At 42.0% G+C, this 16,797-nt stretch overlaps 1 long non-coding RNA gene across 1 annotated transcript in view; it reads left to right on the top strand.

The window, feature by feature from the left end:
• LOC107033465 (uncharacterized) overlaps window positions 1-16,797 on the top strand; it is a 282,054-nt gene that overhangs the window by 66,243 nt on the left and 199,014 nt on the right. Inside the window, exon 8 of the long non-coding RNA XR_012063609.1 lies at window positions 16,116-16,231. This is a non-coding gene — a long non-coding RNA (uncharacterized lncRNA). The remainder of the gene's footprint in view (window positions 1-16,115; window positions 16,232-16,797) is intronic.

Here is a 16,797-nt window from a genome sequence, read left to right as displayed (position 1 = left end):
TTCTGAGATTTCAGACGTGGGCAGCTGGGAGTGTGATGAGGCCGTAACGTGCAATGTGGAATACAGGAGGGAGGCCACATCAGGAGGAAGGTGAGGAGTTTGAAGCTTTGAGGCATTTGATCTGCTTCTGGGAACAGACCTGAAAGCTGGACGTGTGGATTTGGAGTTAAGAACACACAACATAAGAGATGTAGATTTAGAAGCTGACTGTGAAGATTGGTCACTGGAGATGAAATTGTTCAGAATGTTGAAGAGAAAAGCACTGATCTTTAAAAATATTTAAAATAGTTTAGATAGACAGTTAAACCCTGCATGTGTGTGTGCGCACGTGCATGCAAGTAAGTGTGTAGGAAGATACATGAGGCAATTCATACAGAAAAGGTTAAAAAGGAGAAAACAATATATACTTTCAAAGCACTAATTTGTGATTTAGTCAAGCCCATTATTTCAAAATAAATCAAGTAGTGTCTTGCTGCATTCTACTGCAATTGTATCAAATTAGTATCAATTACCAGTTAAAATTTTAAGTCCAAGGGACTCCAGAAATCACTGTGTAAGATTTCAATTCTGTTATGTCAGATTCATAAAATAAAAATGCAGGTAGAATCCCATTTTAATTTTATTAAAGGTTTCAGATTTAAGTTCTTATTATTGCTAAAATATGCCTGGTGATGGGGGAAGTAGAATTGTTTATATGTACAAAGACGTTGCACATATAAACAATGTTTTTGCTAAGAAATATAAGTCATATCCAGCTTTTTACTTCTTCCGTGGGCAATGCCTGTTACTCTGCAACTAGATAACTCCAGATGTGAGGGTAGCCTCTTTACTGCTGAGATAGGAATCTCTGAGGAGTGTGTTATTTGACGAAGTTCACTGCAATCAGGCAAGCTAAGCTTTTTGCTACCATTCTGCTGGCACGTGCAGGGCAGTGGAAACAGTCTTGTTTTACAGAACCACGGACTTGTCACTGCGTACAGTACAGCAGGTGGGTTTCCTAACGTGCAGTGTGACCTGTGTCCTCACTGTTCAGTGAAGATGTACCCTGCTTTTCATGGAGCTTGTCTGCCTTAGAAAACAAAACGATCTAGTCTGAGATCTGAGTTTCATTTATAGGAGACACCTCAGCTTTCTGAGTTATTGTTTACTTATTTACGGAATGAAAAGTGTAATGATAATAGTCTCCCCAATGGAGGAGGAATGACTGTGAAGATCAGATACGTTTATGTGTAAGAAAGATGTTGTATCAATAAGGGAATGGATAAATACTTTTTGGTATGTTCATTCAATGAAATAATACTCAGCAATAAAAACAACAAACTATTTGATACATGCAAGAACACGGATGAATTTCGAAGGTATTACTCTAAGTCAAAGAAGCCAGACTTGAAAGAGTCTGTCTTCCATGATTGCACTTAAATATAATTCCACAGTAAGCAAAATTAATCTGTAGTGACAAAAAGCCTATCAGTGGTGGCCTGGGGCTGAGAAAGGATGGTATGGAGTTGACCTGAAAGAGGCAGGAGAGAACCTGTTGCTGTGATGGACGTGTTTTATAACTTGATTTGAGTAGTGTTACATCAGTCCTTACATTTGCCAAAATTCACACTATACACATGGAACAAGTGTATTTTATTGATGTAAATTATACCTCGATGACATAATGTTACAGGGGAACACTAGAGTATTAGAATGAATGCTGGATGATGTCTGAATTTAGTTAATGTTCTGAAACGTAAGTGAGGATGCTTGCAATTTTCTTTTTTTATCAGAATACCCCAAGTTTCTGGTTTTTAAATCCTGTTTTGTGTTTGTCCTGTTTTTCCTGTGATTACCTTTTTAAGCTAGTGAATCAGTTTTTCTGAGCTTTATTAATTCATGTTAAAAGCAATATTCTGGGATTTGGTGAATGGTTAAAAATGGTAACAAAAGTACACTATAAAATAACACGCAGGAAGTGTAGAATTTTAAAAATAAAACAATTGACTGGTTTGTGGGGGAAAGTTGCTATGACTTCCAGGGTTCATACAGGTATGATTTCACCTCCCCAGTGAGATGGAGTGTTGCAATCTGTATTTGGCATTTCTCTTCTTCCTGGCAAGGATTTTAGAAGAGCGTCAGTTTATTTTCAAAATAAGCTATTAGTACTTCATGTTCTCAAATCCTTCCAGGATAGCAATCTCTCCAGGAGGAGGAAGTATTTAACTGTAAATGGTAGATATATTCATCCCCAGCCAAGTACGTGGATTCTGGCTGAAATGTACTCCCGTGTCTGTTAAAAGCTGCATTATAGTAGATCCCTGATGTGTGACTTCTAGCATACTGCTTTACGCATAGTTAGACTTAGAAATCCAGGGGGCACATTTCTACTGCAAAATCAGTTTCTCAGGATAAACTTTAAAAACTATATTTAGTTAGGGTTTTTTTTTTAAATCCTCAAAAATTACTATATAGTGATTCCTCTAGGCATTTAGACTGGCAGAGTAAACCCGTCTTGCTTTGAAGACCAAATAGTCTCATTGTAAAACCAACGGGACTATTAGCATGGTATGAAGAGAACCGAGATTGTGAATTTCGCTCAGGCAGGCCAGTTATCTTCATAATACCACAGAACTACATTTTCACAAGTACCTGCCGTTGCTTTCAGCAGGACCTGGGTAAGAAATGGAGGCAGACGAGCGAAATTCTTCTTCTTCCTCTTTCTTGGGAAACTCAACATAGCAAATTGAAAAGAGGCTACAGATTTCCTCTGTGTACATGGCAGAGTATTTTTCAGTATGTGAATTAAGACACTTTCCATTAGAAGTTTAAATTTGCACTTGAAGTATTTTTAAGGCTCTTTGATATCCTTGAGTCTAGGAAAACTTGGACTTAAGGTGGAATTAAGTTCTGCATAATTTAATTATTATAAATAGCTGAAGTTTTTTTACGTTATTCATTTAAATGATGTTAACTAAATAAGTTATCGAATTTAATTAAATATGTAAGTTGTATAAAATGTGTAACTTGATAAAATCGGTAAGTTGATTAAAATGTAACCTCTGTTTAGGTAGAATTAACTCAGAATACTCCTGAGCACTGTAACTGGAGACATTTAATGCTGCCCCGTAGGAAATATTTGCCCAACGAATGACCCATTTTCAACTTAATCATTAGTCTGGAAGAAATGCTTTTCTCCATGGAAAACCACATTAGCCTTCTTTCCTCTGCAGGGAACTAAATAAAGTATTCTTTCCTTTGGCACAGAGAGAGTAGTTGCCTCACCGGGAGCTTGAAATGCCGTGTAAACAGAGGAAGAGAACACGTCAGGGTTAGCGTGGAAAGCATGCAGCTGACATTTTGCAAAGCTTATTGTTAGAGGAACATTCCCTCCTCAGCTGTCCCACAGGTGGTTGAGTGTGCAGCTCGGAATTAGACAGTTATGCATCAGAATTCCAGTCCACTGTTTCCCAACTGTCTGACTTTAGAATATCTGTAAGCCTCGGTTTCTTCAACTACACGGTGGAGGTCAAAGTAGCTACTTTGGCGCAGGGAGGGCATAGCTCAGTGGTAGGGCTCGTGCTTAACATGCACGAGGCCCTGGGTTTAATCCCCAGTACCTCTGTGAAAAAAAATCTGCCTTACAAAGGTCTATAAATAGGACATGAGATAATAAATGCAATAGGTTTAACAAAGGGATTAGCAAATACTGAGTAGTCAAAAGTAAATATTAGAATGAAATGAAAAATCTCGAACTTTCACCATGTGCAAAATTAGACTGAGAATAGAGGTCCTGGTGCTCAGTAAACCAGCATTTCATAATAGACTAGGATGGCACAAGAATAGTGAGTTATTCACTAAAGGAGAAGAAGATGCTAAAAATAGGAGAGCTCCAGACCAGAATGGAGACCATTCTCTTAGCTGCACTAGTTAAAGTGTATTATTACTGGTTCACTGTGAGAAAGCCATGGAAATTTATTCAGATCCTCATTTTATCCACTGAATATTTGTCATAAATATTACACATATGATGGATGCTATTTATTTGCTTAGTGTATTCTAACATATAGTAACATCTCTACACATACCCGTATATATTTTACTCATATTGGGTGTTATTCATTCTTGGCATTCTCAAATACAGTTTTGATGATCTCATAAAGTGCCAAAAATTTTTTTTAAAAAGAACCCTTTGGGATGATTGTGTATTGATACCTGAACCAGGTGGACGCTGCTGGCAGGTGCAGTCAGGAGTCCTTTGCTGAGAGGGAGAAAACGCACGCACAGTTTACGTAGTTTAAAGACCACAGACTTGGAGTCAGACGTGCCTGAGTTTAGGTTCTGCATTTTCTACTTAGGAAGTTAGATGGTATTTGTTCTTACATTCTCTGAGATTGCATTTTTCTGTCTGTAAGCTGAATATAATATACAGCAGTAGTTGTGAGGATGAGAAAAGACCTTATTATCTGAAAAGAGACTATCTCAAGGGAGGGGTGTCTGGCTGTGCTGTAACATTGTAAAGTGTTAGATGTAAGAATAGAAAAAGAGAAAAGGAAAGGAGTGAGATGATCAATGACGTGATTTATGTTTATTTACAAAAAGCAGATGGTTCACTAAGACATATATATGTTTTCCTGATATATTTATTCCAGTTCAGGATTTTTTTTTTATGCTGTTAAAGACTTTCAACATGAAATAAATAGGGAGATAATAAGATATTTTAATAAAATGCTGCCAAAATTTCCCCTCACTTGTATTTTAGGAAAAACTGTAAAATATTCCTTACAGATATATCACTGCATTTTCCCAGTGCATTTATTATCATTAATTTGTTATAACTCCTATTGTGTTTATTAAGCCTTGCTGAGAACAGCCACTCTTCACCTAACTTTGTATTTTGCCAACATTTGCTTTTATGATGTTCTTGATGTAATAGGATAGGGTTTATTTTTAGAAACCTGTGAAAGCTTAAAATTTTTTTTTTCGCTAACAGTTCACAAAAAATTCCCTGTACCCTTTGCCTAGTACAGAGAGCTTCATAGATTGCTACGTAAATGGACACCCCCACGTGAATTTTCCTTAAGAACTCTGTCTTCTCCGGCCTTGCTCTTTTAAGAATTGCAGGACAGCTCAACCTCTGTATTAACCTGCATGAACAGTATTTTAGCCAGTCTGACTATTTATGATTTGTGACTATTTTAAAAAATAAGTGACTTTTGTATATTGTGGTTTAATAGTTCTGTGAACAGGAGCCAGTTATGTTGCAGGGAATTTTGGTGCCAGAATTGTGTTGTACTTCTCTTCTTCTCTTTCCTTCTCTCTTTCTCTCTCTTTCCCTCTCCTTCTTGCCTTTTTCTTTTTCTTTCTTTCTTTTTTTTTGGCTTTAGAGTGCAAAACTTCTCCAGAGAAGGAAAAGTCAGGTTAATATGGAGATATTGAGTGGAAAATTTTATGGAAAGATTACATGCTTAGTATTAAGTTGCAGGTTTCTAAGTAGGTTCTCACCGGGCCTGGCAGGTAGCGGAAATGAGGACACAGGAAGAGTGCGAGACTCTAAGGTAACCAGGGCTGTAGGACCTTAGTGGTCTGGGAACTGCATTCACATGGACCAAACAAATCACTTCTGAGAGCTCCATTTTGAGGGGCTAATAGCTACCTTGTCTTAAAGGATGGCTCACGTTTGAGTGGGAGAGCAGAGAAGGGAACGTCTAAGACTGGGGCCCGCTGTAAGCAGAATTAAAGACAGAAACGTGCTTAGTGGGTGGCGGTGGCCTTCAGGAGGGAGCCTGGCGTGAAGCCCCAGTGCTCAGCACTGGGCGGGCTCCCCTCCCCAGGATGTGGGTGATGCCTGCAGATGTGTTCGCTTAACACAGCTGGAGGAGGGTCCTGCTGGCCTCATGTGTAGACACCAGGGGTGAGCCCAGCATCCTGTAATGCACAGCCCATCACCCCGGACAAGAGAGGCATCCAGTCCCAAATGTCAGCAGAACCGAGGTCGAGAAACCCTGCTCTCAGTGACTGTCTGTGGTGAGGGGAGGAGGTAAATCAGATGTTAGCTCCTGCCGTTGGTGTTAAATGCTTCAGCCTAGAAAGTGCTAGTTCATTTTTTCTACATTTTAAGGTCAGTCAGTTAACATTTTCGACACCTCAGCCAGGAATATGCACTTGAGTGGTGGTTGGTCAGTATATGAAAGACTAGACGGAGGCCCCGAGTCTGGAGGCCCCCCGGCAGTGAGCTGTGTTGTCTTCATTTCAGGTCATAGCAGTTACCTTATTAATTCCTATAGTGGATGTTAGATATGATTTTTTTAATCCATGAAAGGGCTGTTCAGTCTAGAAATATCATATAGACGTGGCCTCTGGTGCATAAACAAGGACCGGAGATCCCACAGACAGGTGCTTCCTTTGGAAGGACAGCCTGGGCTCAGGTTTCTGCACCTGATCTGTGCTCGGCCGTTCCGCAGAGGACACTGTGCCCAACTCTGACCTCGGGAGTTGAATCCTGCCCTTAGAATAATGTAGGGGTGGGGAAAGTGGGAAGACGTTGGTCAAAGGGTACAAACTCCCAGGTATAAAACAAGTAAGTTCTGAGGACCCCATGTACCGCATGGTGATTGCAGTTAATACTACTGTATCATGTGCTTGAAAGTTGCTAAGAGGGCAAGTCTTAAATGTTCTCACCCCCAAAAAGAAATGGTCGTTGTACTATGTGAGGGAGGTGCTCAGTAACATTGTGGTGTTGATCATCTTGTAATATGTGTGTATCATACGCACGTGTTGTGCGTCTCAAACTTACCCAGCATTGTATGTCAGTTACATCTCAGTGCAGCTGGGGAAAAAGAATAGTGTAGTCTGCTTCAGGCAAATGTTCCACTCAGAACGCTGGTGGAACGACAGGAAGGACAGAGAGATGGGCATCCTCGGCTGACAGCACGGCTCATCTGGCTGACTGGGGTCAGGCAGGTGGCAGAGGTGGTGAGGCAGCCGCAGTCCTGCTTTAGTCTTGGTGGAACTGAGGGCCAAGGCCGTGGGAGTAATACATTTTGCTTGGCCCTAGGATCTTTTAACACAGGAACTGGAATTTGCTTCCATTCTCAGTTCCTGCAATATGTCAGACATTAATTTAGGCAACAAAGGGAGAGCTGTGAACAGGACAAGTTCCCTGTCTTCTAGAAGCTTCTACTCTGAAAATTTAGCAGATTCACCAGACTTGATGATGGGTCTCCTAATGTGAAATTCACATGCAGATTCACTTGGTGAAGAGATTAACTGGGATCCAGTGTCACTTTGGCAGATTACAGAGAAAGCTACACATGAAGCAGGTCATTAGAGACCATGGTTTTTTTGCCCTGGAAAAAAATACCGAGCTCCTGTGTTTACTGTTCCCTAGCACATTAGCGAGATGTACCAGTCAAAACCAATCAATTGCAGCTGCTGGAGAGCAAATACTTAACATGTCTCATTATAGAGTTCATCCTCTCAGCCAGAAGAGAGTTGATCATGGGGTCTCTGTGTGCTCCTTGACTGTTTGCATTTAATTTGAATTGTAATCAGAAAATGCACAAAGATTCTCCAGACATTTGATGGCAGAAGATCCTAGTCTGAGCTTACTGACACAGAGATCTACTTATTTCTTCTTAAATAATCAGTGTTTCCAAGAAATATTAGGGAATGAAAGAGATACCATTTACATGAACATATTTACTGAAATAAATTACCGTGAAAATTGGTCCTTCAAACACTTGGACGTTGTGCAGGTGTGCTGTCAGAGAGAAGGCTTAGTCCGTAATGTAATGAAGGCCATCATAATCTGGGTTTTTATGAGATTATTTTGCTTTTACTACAATCCCAGATGCAGATTATTACTGTAAACAGTGCAAACAGGCCTGCACTTGTCACTGTTCAGTTTGCAGACTAACAATTGCTGTGTTACATACCGCTCAAGTGACAGTGTGGAATGGTCACACTCTCCAGGCAGCTGTGTTCTCCCATTTACAGAAAACAGAATGGGAGCACTAAGGGGAAAAAAGGGTGTGTTTGTGAACATTTATTGAAAGCTTGTAATAGCTTGGTCAGTTTATTAGATACTTTGCATATGTTATTGAGAATAATTAATACTCATAGTAACTCTGTGGAGCAACTTTTATCCACTAATACTGCTTTTATTATTTTTTAGGGCAGTTTTAGGTTCACAGAAAAATTGAGAGGAAGGAATCGAGATTTCTCGTATACCCCCTCCCCCTGCCACACACACATGCACGGCCTCCTCCCCCGTTATCAACATGCCCCACCAGATGGCACATTTGTTACAACTGATGAACCTACATGGATGCATCATTCTCACCCAGAGTCTGTTTACATTGCAGTTCATTGTTGGTGTTGTGCATTCTATCGATTTTTTACACAAATGTGTCATGGCATGTATCATCATGGTATCATACAGAGTATTTTCAGTGTCCTAAAAATCCTCTGTTCATGCTTCCCACTTCCACCAGGCCCCACGACCACTCATCTTTTTACTGTCTCCATGGTTTTGTCTTTTCCAGAATGTCATGTAGTTGGAATTACATAATATGTAGCCATCTTAGATTAACTTCTTTCACTTAGTAATACTCACTTAAGGTTCCTCCATGTCTTTTCATGATAATTTATTTCTTTTTAGCACTGAAACTTTTTAGTTTATTTCTTTATACACACAGACCATTGTCTCTGTCTTCTCTACAGCTTATCCATTCATCTGCTGAAGGACATCTTGGTTGCTTCCAAGTTTTGCTGATTATGAATGAAGCTGCTCTAAACGTCTGTGTGCAGGAGTTTGTGTGGATGTCAGTTTCACTACTTTTAATCCCTAACCTTTCTTCTCAGCAGCCCTACTTCATTGCATTTTGCAGTTGTATTTTTGGACAATTTCATTGTTTAGAAATTTGCAAATGACCAACTAAATATATACTAAAAACTTCTTAGTATGTATTATTTACTTATTTATTTATTTTTCTGTAACTCCTATCAGGTAGAACCTACCAAGAACATACTTTTAAATATATACTCTGTGTGTGTGTGTGTGTGTGTGTGTGTGTGTGTGTATGTTTATATATATATGTAATATGTTAGGAATTGCATGTTGTATAGAATAATGAGGTCAGGGGAATAGAAAGAAAGAGGTGGTAATGATGATATGTTACTTTATTTAGGGTGATCAGAGAATGTCTCCCTAGGGCATTTGAGCAGAGAACTGACCTGAGAGCATCCCAGGCACAGGGACGAGCAGGTGCAGATGCCTTGGAGTAGAGAGAGAAGAGAGTGATGAACTCATAGAGGAGCAAGGAGACCCCTGTGTCTGGAGTAGAGGGACGGGTGCTGGGTCTTTGAGCAGGAAAGAATGATAGGAGGAATACGAGTTAGGCTTGACGGTGAGGTATCGGTGGGCCTAGTGGTCCATGGCAAGGATTTTGGGTCTTTTCCTTGAGTGCTGTTGAAATTATTGGATAATTTTGAAGAGTGACATCATCTGACACATTTTCAAAAGAATACTATGGCTTGTATGTGAGAATACTCGCATGTGTGTGTGTATTGGGAAAAATGATGGAAGTGGAGAGGTAGAAGCTGGAAGGCCAACTAGGAGTCTACTGCAACAGTCCAAGCACAACCTGACGGTGGCTTGGTCAAAGTAGTGAAGACAATGAGTTGTGATAGGATTCAGGGTACAGTTCAAAGGAAGAGATGACCAGGTTGACTGATGCATTGCATGTGGGATGTGACAGAAAGAGCAGAGTTCAGGAAGATTCCGAAGATTGGGGCCTAAATTTTTACAGCCCATGAAATGCCTTTATGATGGTTGGTGTGGGCACTCAGAGGTGAGAGAGAGATGGTGATCATGAGGACTTTGGGAAAACCTGGTAGGATTTGAACTGGACATTGAGGGAGGAACAGGATTTGTTTAAAGCCAAGAGGAAGGGGGCAGACATTTCAGGCCAGTGAAACAGGGCCTGAGACAGAGAAAAGCACAGAACTAGGAAGAGTAGATGGCATTTCCTGAGGTGAGGAAAACTGGGGAGGAATAGCTTTTGGAGGAAGATCAAGAGTTCATTTTCGGGCGTATCAGTTTTGAAATAAATGCCCTGTTGGACACCCTAACTGTTTACAGGTCCTTAAGTATTTCATACTCCTTTTATGTGTAATAATTCTTTGTCTGCCAGGAGCAATAAACCAAGAACAGACAGTATTGTACTCAGAGTACTTGATAATCTCTTTGTCTCTGTCTTCAGTTATGATTCATGTATGGATGATTTCACCCATTCCAGAGCCTATTAGGTTTTTTAAAAAAAACTTTTCTCTCTCGCAGTGATTTAGTTGACCGTGATTATTTTATTCCATGTTGTGCTTTTTAACTGCCTAGTTGTTTTTCAGGGTTATCACTAGCTCTGTTATTTAGAAAACTTTGTGTAATATTTATCATTATTTATTGCAGACTTCTGGTTCATTATGTTTTCCATTAATGGGATTTAGTTTTTTTTTCCCCTGAAGATTTATGTTACTTCATTAAAACCATGAAGCAACTTTGGCATCACCCACTTCTTACTTATGGGGACCATACTGGAGTGCCTGCTCATTGCTCTCAGGTGACTTAGACACTTGAAGGGAGGATGATTATTAATAAAGAATACTTTTCCTAAAACAGTGACATCAAAAAACATAACAAAATTATGTGTACCTGAGGAAGTCCTAGTGCGCATTCCTGCAAGTAGAAATTTAACGCTGGGGATAAAACTAAGTTCTGGTTTTCCTATTTCCATCTGTGTGGCCTAAATTAAATGACTTAACACCCCTGAACACTCTAAAGTCTGTTTTATCTGCAGAAAAATAAAGATAATAATGGAACCAAATTCTTAAGTTTATGTGAGAGTTTAAGGACGTAATCCACATGAAGTGATTGGCACAGCGCCTGCACATAGGAAATGCTTAGTAAATTTTATTATTATTATCGTCATCACCAAAGGGAAAGCACCATATCAAATGTGCTTTTAGCATTTACTCCTTGCAGACCACCACTGATGTGGTCTCTGGTGGATAGAAAGATGGGAAACATAGTCAGCTTCCTCCGAAAATTTATACTCTGGTGGCAGAAATAAGAGTACTATTCTCGAAAGGAGTATGGTGATAAAAGTATTAGAGTAGTTCAGTGAGGATGCAAATTGGAACAAAAGGCCACCAGGTACATGGCCCGTGGTTTCACTGATGGTGGTTGCTGTGGGCACTCAGAGGGGAGAGAGATGGTGAGCATGAGGACTTTGGGGAAACATGGTGGGGTTTGAACTGGACATTGAGGGGAGAGCAGGATTTATTTCAAGCTGAGAGGAAGGGGCAGATGTTTTGTTTTACTTATGGTTCTTTGAACTCTTAATTTGGTAAATTTCTTATCTCCATTTTGTTTAGTTCTTTCTCTCAGGTTTTGTCTTGTTTTTTCGTTTGGAAGGTATTACTTTTTCTCCTCATTTTGCCTAACTCTGTGTTTTTTCCTTTATATTAGGCATATGAGATGCCTCTCCCGGTCTTCAAGGAGTAACCTTATGTGGAAGGTGTCCTGTGGGACCCAGTGGCTCATTCACCCTGCTCACCAGCGCCAGGTGCCCAGGTGTAGCCCCTGTGTGGGCTGCGTGTGCCCTTTTGCTGCGGTTGGGCTGGAATTGCTGCACATGCTCTGGTGGGCAGGGTTGGCCCTTGACGGGCTGGCTGAGAGGACCTCATGCCAACGCTGTGGCTGTGGGCATGCAGATGTGTTGTCCCCCAGTATAACCGGCCGTGAGGCCTTCCGTGACTCTTGTGAATGTGCTGTTGCAGGGCTGGGAGCCACGTTGGAGAGGGCAGCTGGGGCAGGCATGTTGAGCGGGGCTGGTCCTGAGGAGAACACTGGGGTGGGCGCGTGGTTTTGGCTGAGTTGATGGAGAGTGACAGAAATGGCCCCTGCCAGGCCAGGCCAGGTAGGTGGACAGAGAGTGAAAGAAAATGACACCCGCCAGTGCTTCTGTCCCTGAAGACCGTTTAACAGATCCCTGCCCCTCCAGCGCACACCCTGAAGTTAGTCACAAGTCTCCTTCTTCTCCAGTTGGCGCTTTTCGTGAGGCCCTTCTCACTTTGCTGCCTCTGTGCTGAGACTCAGTGTGAGTGAGCAGCGTCCCGGTCTCCCGCCTCTCTGGCTCTCCCCGTGTAGGTCCCATGGGGCTTCAGGGCAGACGTTACAGGGGCTCATCTTCCCGGTGCAGATCCCCCAGCAGGGGACCCAGGTTGGCTTGGACTCCCTGCTCCTCAGGGGCCCCTGTGGTCGGGGTACCCCTCCCGCTTGTGGCCACCGCACTGGGGTGCGGGCGCTGAGTGGGCAGCCTCTCTCCTCTCCTGCCTGCCTCGGTTGTAGGACGTCTGCTCTGCTGGTCTTCAGGTTGCTGTCAGAGAGGGTTGTCCTGTGTGTGGTTGTAGTTCTGCTGTGTCTGTTGGGGGAGAATCTGAGCTCAGACACTTCCTGCTCTCCCATCTTGATCCCCAGAATGGAAGACTGTCATTTAAAGGGATGACAAATGATTAACCTTTGACTGGCCTTTTAATTAGGATTGTGTGAGGTAAATAAATGGGAAAAGGGCACTCCTTGTGCAAGAAACCACACACTGGATTGAGAGAACAAGGGTTTAAAGGGCTTACAGGCAGTTTCTGATGGCTGGACCACACTGTGTGTGTGTGTGTGAGTGAGAGTGTGTGTGTGTGAGAGACAGAGAACCAGCAAGTGATGAGATTAGATTGGTAAGCAACAGTCGGAGCTTTGAAGACACATATCTGGTGGAGGCAGTGAGGGGTCACTGCAGAACCAGGTCACATTTGGTAGACAGCGTTGTGGATAGGAACCACCTCAGTGAGAAGGGTGTTTACATCATTGAGAAGAAAACTATAGCCATCCAGGCAGGAGTGGTGGGGAGAGTAACTAAGGCAGTAGTCACTCAGATGGAAAACTGAAGACAGCCTCAGGAGACATTTAAAGTAGAACAGACAAGACTTGGTTACTAACGAGTCTTGGGGGCAGAAGGAGAGGAAAGTCTCAGATGACCCCTGTGGTTCTGGCTAAGGTGACTGGGGAGCACCATTTGTTAAGAAAATATTTACATATTAAGTGTGTCAAACTGTGTGCCGGGCTCTCTGACAGGTTGTAGGCACACAAAGGTGACTGAGAGTTTAATAGAAGAGACTGACACATCAACATGCGCATATATCACACTTGTTAAGTGATGCCGTTCATTCTGATCAAGAATACAGGAGAGAAAGAAAGCAGGCATGAATTACAAGGAGAAAAAGTGCATTCAGTTCTAGACACAAAAAATCAGGAGAGCTTTGGAGCCACGGGTAGAATGAATAGTGGAAACACCCTTCTCTCAGAGGTGGTTCCCATCCGTAGCAGAACATTCCCAGAGGCAGTCAGGGCAGGAGGGACAAGAATGAGCCTTCGAATCAGAAAGACCTGGGCTCGAATCGCTGCCTGGCTCCACCAGCCATTAGGTTCATGGCTGCAGGTAAGTTAACAGTCTCATCACCTGATTAATGGGATTCAGATCGCCCACTTTGCAGCGTTACCAAGGATGCATGATGGTGATGTATTGCATATTTAGCACAGGAACTGTTCTGAAAGGTGGTGGCATTGCACAGCTCAGGTCTGGGGTTCAGGTACAAGATCTAGGCTGGGGGAAGTAGATGATGGATGATGCTTTGTTGGGTGAGAGACCAGACAAGTCTAGCAAGCAGGAGGGGCCTGGATGCTTTCTGAACATCATCCTGTTTCTGAAACATTATTCAGTTCATTTGTCTGAACAATTTCCCTGCCTTTGGAAAGACAGGAAATTACTGAAGACAGTAATATCTTTTAAAATTATGTCATTATGTTTCTTTTTTTCTTAAAATGCACATCAGAGCGCACATATCAGTAACTTGCATGTTGTGTAGGAAAAAACTTTATAACTGGTATATCTTTAGAATAATCCTCACGATATAATTTGAATGATGACAGTAGCTCTTCTGAGATTGATCAAGAAAATCAGTCAGTACTCAGTTACACAGGAGTCTTTGCAGTTTCAGGGGCTAATTCATAAGCATGTGACTGAGAGAGATTTCAGTTTTGGTCTTTAATAAGCAAAATCTCACTTGATTTATGGGAAGAGCATGGATTTCAGAGTCAGAAAGTTTAGTTTTAGTCCTGGCTTGGTTTCTTAGTCCTTGAGTGAGCTTGGACAAGTTTTTAATCTCTCTGAACCTCAGTTTTCTCATGGTTGAAATGTAGTTAATAATAACTTCTTTGCATGTTTATTGTGAGACTGAAATGAGATAAGAAATGCAAAATGACCATCACAGTGCCTGGCACCTAGTCACTTCCAAGTGTTTTCCTGGAAGCAGAACCTCCATATCTTTTTTTCCATCCTCTTCTCAAAGAAGATGCATCGATGACACTTTCTGCCAAAACTTTAAACTAATAATAACATTCATCTGTGGCAACTCTAGAAACAAACTGCCAGGCTGAGACATAAAAACTGAGCTAGTACATACAGTCCAATTTTAGGTTCAGTCACTTGGGATGAAACTTGTGTATGAAGCCCCGAAAGGCTTCTTCTCCTCACTAGCAGAGGCCTCGGGGAAAGCACTCAGTTACCAGCACTGCCAGAAAAACACATCTATGCGTCCACTAATACAGCTAAATGCAGTATTAATTAGAAGCAGCAAGATGAGCTGTAATCCCGACAAGAAGTCAAATTATCCCGTAGGGCTTCCCATCTCGTTGTGTCTACCATTCCTTTCAGAGGATACGTTTCAAACTAAGTGTGTTTACAGATCTGGCAGATTCCTTTCTGGTATTGAAGAGCTTCCTTTCCTTATTAAGAATGGAAGCTTGCTGATGGTGGGTGTTTATCATCGCAGGGCTGCTTATTTACTCTCGTTTCTCCCCGCTCCCTGCTAGCGCTGGACGTCAGGGCTGCTGCTCCCATCTGTCTGTTGACAACACCACTTGTGCTGTTTCCCCTTGCGTGTTTCATCTGATTTTCCTCCTGTATCTGACTTACTGCGTTCCTCCATTTTCATTCTCACATGCCAGTGCTGCCTCAACTCCCATGCTGTCTTAATACCTACCTTTTTAGGCTCAGGGTGATCTGCCGGGTACAGTGGTCTGGACATCTGAATCCGTCAACACACTTGTTTCACAGGACACCCATGCAGGGCAGTTCCTGCTGCCACCCTACTGCCGAGCTTTCGTTGTCATGCTGGAGCCTCACCGCTCGGCCGCCGGCCATGTGCTCTCTGGGTCTCAGTACTCTCCTCCTCTATGTATCAAGGATAAAAATGCATCCTGGTAGGATTGTCTTGAGGCTCGAGTGAAATATGATTTTTTAATTTGTTAATTGTTAATTTATCAAGAGAAACTGTCCCTTAGACCAGATATTCATAGTTTATGGTTTCATAGTTCAGGAACACAGGTAAGTGACAAATTTCCATGGAACCGAGCCCAAAGAAGTTCTTTACATCCAGGATCACTGTGCACTCTAGAATCTAGATACCAGCCTTCCTCTTCACCTTGAAATCTTTCATGGAATCATAATTTCCATAGAAATCTGCATATACCTTCTTTCTTGGTTCAGCCAAAGCAAACTTATAGAAAGCTGCAACTCCCAGGGATTTATTGATTTTTGAAGATGAGTTCTTCTTTCTAAGGCCTTTTGCCCATAAACTGCTAAAATTTGGAAATGCCACTGGTCAAATCCTTTTTGTAAACATGCTTCTTTATACTTAGAGAAATGACCTAAGCTCTAAGTGACTGGTTCCTAATTTTGAGCAAAACGGTAGGACAGGGTGACAGTGGTAGGTGCCGGATGTAGGGTCGTGTCTTCAGAAAGTAGCAAATGCTGCTCTGTGTCTGGCTGATAGAGTTTAAAAAAAAAAAACCCATACGAAAAAGATGCTGCTAGTTAAAGTAAATAAAATGCCTTCATGATTTCATACTTCATTTTCTCTAAATTCATTGGCTATAGATGGCAGATTCTTTCAGCAATTCCTTTCTTTAGTCTTTGGTGTTTCTCATGATATTTTTCACCATTAACCCACATCTGTCCCTCCAGGCTCTCAGACGGAGGATGTGGCAGTTGGTACCGACTGACCGAGACTGTGGTCCTGAGCCTGGATCTCCTGCTCATTCTCATCCAGGACAGTGATGACAGCCATGGAATGCTGCGTGGTGAGTACCGTGACCTCCAGCCTCTTGACAGGCCAGTCGCCTGGCTCTGCCCCCCCACAGCTTTCATAAATATATGCTGAGTGACCATATGTGTGTTGCACTTGCTGGTTTCAGCAACACATTTGCGAACGAAAGAGAGGAGGTTTCAGCTTATTATTGGAACTTGCGGTGCCATTACATCAATCAGTTGCCTGATGATTCTTCTTTCTAGTAGAGACCTGAACTGAGAGCATGAACGATGTCTTAAAGCAGTCGGCCTGAGTCTATCAGCAGCAGTGCCTAGAGAGAGCTGCAGTAGTGCCCTTCCATATTGAAACAGCCTGTAGAGGTAGCAGCATTTTTCATTTGAATTCACACTTTGTATATTGGATCGTTGTGAGTTTACTTTACATTTAGCTTGTTTGTGGGAGGCTTATGGTGGTCAAGGTGTTAGGGTTAGAAGAAATTTTGTTCTAGTCCAGAGCCCCTGAAAAAGTAGTAACTTCTCAAAGCCTTGGATTCCTCATCCCCGATTAGGGTTGTCAGGACAGAGGCGCCCAGAAAGTATGTGGAGAGGGTCCCCTGAC

The sequence above is a fragment of the Vicugna pacos genome, chromosome 23 (assembly GCF_048564905.1).
Source record: "Vicugna pacos chromosome 23, VicPac4, whole genome shotgun sequence".
Lineage (NCBI taxonomy): Eukaryota > Metazoa > Chordata > Mammalia > Artiodactyla > Camelidae > Vicugna > Vicugna pacos.
The sequence above is the reverse complement of the archived record's forward strand: the minus strand, read 5'-3'. Positions and strand labels throughout refer to the sequence as shown.